Source organism: Crocuta crocuta, unplaced genomic scaffold, assembly GCF_008692635.1.
Source record: "Crocuta crocuta isolate KB4526 unplaced genomic scaffold, BGI_CrCroc_1.0 scaffold122, whole genome shotgun sequence".
Taxonomy (NCBI): Eukaryota; Metazoa; Chordata; class Mammalia; order Carnivora; family Hyaenidae; genus Crocuta; species Crocuta crocuta.
This window is the reverse complement of record NW_027528839.1, coordinates 1,342,133-1,345,781: the sequence shown is the minus strand read 5'-3', so window position 1 is coordinate 1,345,781 and position 3,649 is coordinate 1,342,133. Positions and strand designations below refer to the sequence as shown.

The window sequence follows — 3,649 nt, the reverse complement described above, 5'->3', positions numbered from 1 at the left end:
GAAGATAAAAAGTGAGATAATTTCTTGAAAATCAGATCAATCTTGGATCTTCTTAGAAAAATTAAGAGCTATGATACAGCATTGACATATGAGAGATGAGAAAATACGCTGTCTCAATGAATGTGTTACTGTGTAGGAGACACAAAATTAGAGGTGTGTTTATATAAGATTTGATGTTCCAAAGTAATTCTGAAGTAAAGTGGGCATAGTACACACATAGTTGAAAACAAAACTCAATTTTCTGATGAATGAGTGAGCTGCTAATAACTAAAAATGTTAAAAGGTTTTATCTTGTGTTCTTAATGAATTCTTTATTGTCTGAATTTTCTGTTAAAATGCTAAGTATTTGAAATATCTGTATTTAGGAAATCACATAAAATTGAAGGCAATGACTCTCTCCTCCAGCCATCCAAGATGCCGAAAGGAAAGAAGGCTGAAAGGGAAGAAGGTGGCATTGGGCCCTGCTGTCATGAAGAAGCAGGAGGGGAGGGGGTGGTCAGTCCCCTGTTTGAGAAAAGGCCCAAGAATTCTGGCATTAAACAGGACATCCAGCCCCAAAGGGACCTCAACTGCTCTGTCAAATGGTCCCACTACCTCTGGCTGCTGTGGCAAATGGCTATTCTTTATCAGTGTCTAAAAGTGTCTCCCATGATTAACCAGATCACTCAGGCTTGGACCACCAAACGTCTACTCAGCTGCTTAAGCTGGCCCACAGGTACAGACCAGAGACAAAGCAAGAGGAGAAGCAGAGATTGTTGGCCTGGGCTGAGAAGAAAGCTGCCAGGAAAGGGGATGTCCTCACTAAGAGGCCACCTATCCTTTGAGCTGTGGTTAATATTGTCACCACCTTGGTGAAAACAAGAAGGCTTAGTTGGTGGTGATTACACTCGATGTGGATCCCATTGAGCTAGATGTCTTCCTGCCTGCTCTGTGTGGTAAGATGGGGCTTCCCTATGGCATCATCCAGGGGAAGGCTAGCTAGGGCATCTGGTCCACCAGAAGACCTGCACCACTGTCGCCTTCACACAGATTAACTCGGAAGACCAAGGGTCTCCGGCTAAGCTGGTGGAAGCCATCGGGGCCAATGACAATGACAGATATGGTGATCTGCTGTCACCAGGGAGGCAATGTTCTGGGTCTAAAGTCGGTGCTTGCATTGCCAAGTTGGAGAAGGCAAAGCTAAAGAATTGGCCACCAAACTAGGCTAAGTGGACACTGTTGAGTTTTCTGTATATAAAAAAGTTCTCTTTCAGCCAATGTCAAAAAAACTGAAGGCAAATGATAAAGCAGAAAGGAAAAGAAAACCTGTATAATGGACAGCAAACTGATAACACTAAGGTATACAGATCTCTCATGTAGAAGGAACACTTTCTCTTCTTCGCAGCATCCCTGCACAGGCCATCAAAGTAGAATTTTCAACCATGTGGTAGAAAAGGAAGGGAATTTCCACTTAAGATCTGTCCTACTCAAAGCTTCAGTGAGATTGAGAGAAAGAATTAGGCATGAAGGACTACCACTTGCAAACCCTGTCTTTCTGCTGGCGAGTGGGGGCCGAACCTCATGGTTCCTAAGTTGGAGCCCTGTGTTGGGCTCTGTGCTGACACTCCAGAGCCTGGAGCCTGCTTAGGATTCTGTGACTCCTCTCTCTGCCTCTCCCCGTGCATGCTCTGTCTCTGTCTCTCAAAAATAAATAAACATGTAAAAAATTAAAAAAAAAATCTTTTAAAAAAAAATTCCTGAGCTAACTTTCATGCCTTGTGCCTTGGAAGAAAACTAGGCTTACTTGGAGGAAAGAGTTAATTCCAGCCAAGATGTTGTAGAGTCTCCAAGCCCTGTGGCTGAGGGTCTAGATCCCCCCCTAGAAATACAAAGCTCACCCGTGTACTTGCTGTGAGCATATGTATTTCAGCTCCTTCTGGGTTCTTTTCTCTTTTAGGTCTGCCTACCCCAGAGCCCTGTGTGTATTTTAGGCTCCTTTTCTCCTAGGAGACACACTGTCTCCTGAATTAAGAGGGTTTATGCACAGAACGGGGCGGGGGACACCGGTGTGAAGTTTGATTAATTCAGGAGTGAAGTACTAGCAGATTTTAGCCTCTCAATCCCCCAAATTATCTTTGTCAGTATGAAAGCTGATAATTTGATTTGATTTCTATATTCGGAGTCTTTATCTTCCATTTCCTCATGATTAGATTTAGGTTATGCACTCTCAGCAGGCATAACCACATTGGTGAGGTTTTGTCCTCAATACATCAACAGTATATAATTTGACCTAACATAAAGTAAACAGTTACTATATCTCACCTTACTCATATTTCTGATGGCAAGGAATTTCTCAACTTCTTTTTTGAAAAAGTAGTCCATGAGTTGATTTAATTAATAAAACTTGATTTATTTAGCATTTTATGTGTTACTGTGTTTGTCCCAAAGTTGATGATGAAATGTAAACCAGAAGTCAGGTTGCCTAAGACTGAGCATTCCAAGCAGCAAGTAGTAAGATGGTGTCCTCAGACCCAGCGAGGAAGCTTCAAGGAAACCGTTTGGAAAGTTTTCACGTGTTCCTTGAAGTTGGAGGGATACAGGGACTAGCATGTGACCCACAATCGCAGAGTCTAGAGGTGAGCGTCAGTGGCCTGAGCTCCACTGATTTGTAGTGGAATAAAGGAAGACAGAGCTGCTGGAATCCACCACAACTTCTAGCCTCTGGTGTGACAAGGGATGGTTGAACTCCCCATGAACCTGTGAGGCCCCACAGGAGGGAATCCTACTGGGTTGTTTTGAATGGGACTCCACACAAGGGGACTGACCCAATGGAGGGGTGGGCTATAAGAAACCAGTGGCTAAAGAGGAAGTTTTAAGTGGCCAGCTGGAGGAGGCATGGTGTACGTCAAAGGAACCGTAGGCGAGAGATTTCCAGTGATGGAAGTTGTCTCTGAAAAAGCCACAAAACCACTCCAAGAAAGAAAGAATTGACATTTAGAACATCCCTCACAAAGAGGGTATCTCTGTTAGAGTATAACTCACTGTACTGAGAGGATACTTTTATTTACCCTGACTTCTTTTCACTCACCTTCTTCCAATCCCTGAAAGGTCCCAAAGCTGCAGCTAGGGAGTGAAGGAGAAGGTAGAAGAAGAGGTAGATATGAATCTAACCACACCTATTTTTTTTTTTTCATTATTGGCTTCCTAGCCAGCAGTAGGCCAAGAGCTCCAAGAAGAAAGAAGTTTTAAATTTGATGAGAATAGAATTTTGATTACTATGCTTGAATAGATTTTTGTTAATAGTGGAAAAAGAGATACTATGTTTCATTGACTCTAAGATGCTATCTATGACAAGGTGCTCCATTATTTTTATAAACTCTAAGAAAGGGAAAATAAACCCCTCCAATTATGATTATAATATGACATCAAGACTCAGAGATGAGATGTTAAAATGGAATGATATGCCCATTTAAACTAGATTAAAATATACTAATATTTTACTGTTTGAGAGTGACTGGAAAAACCGAGATCTGCTTGAGATTTCATTTAGGGGAGGGTGAATGAATTAATTATAGAGGATTTAAAGGGAGCAGTGGTGATAAAAAGAAAAATTTATTCCTGCTTGTACCCTACAGTGTCCAACTGGCTCAATAACTTGGTTAAACAATGT

General features: G+C 41.9%; 1 pseudogene; it reads left to right on the top strand.

The window, feature by feature from the left end:
* The first annotated feature begins 408 nt into the window (after positions 1–408).
* Positions 409–1,208, top strand: LOC144224913 (large ribosomal subunit protein eL8 pseudogene; annotated as a pseudogene).
* Positions 1,209–3,649: the final 2,441 nt, after the last annotated feature.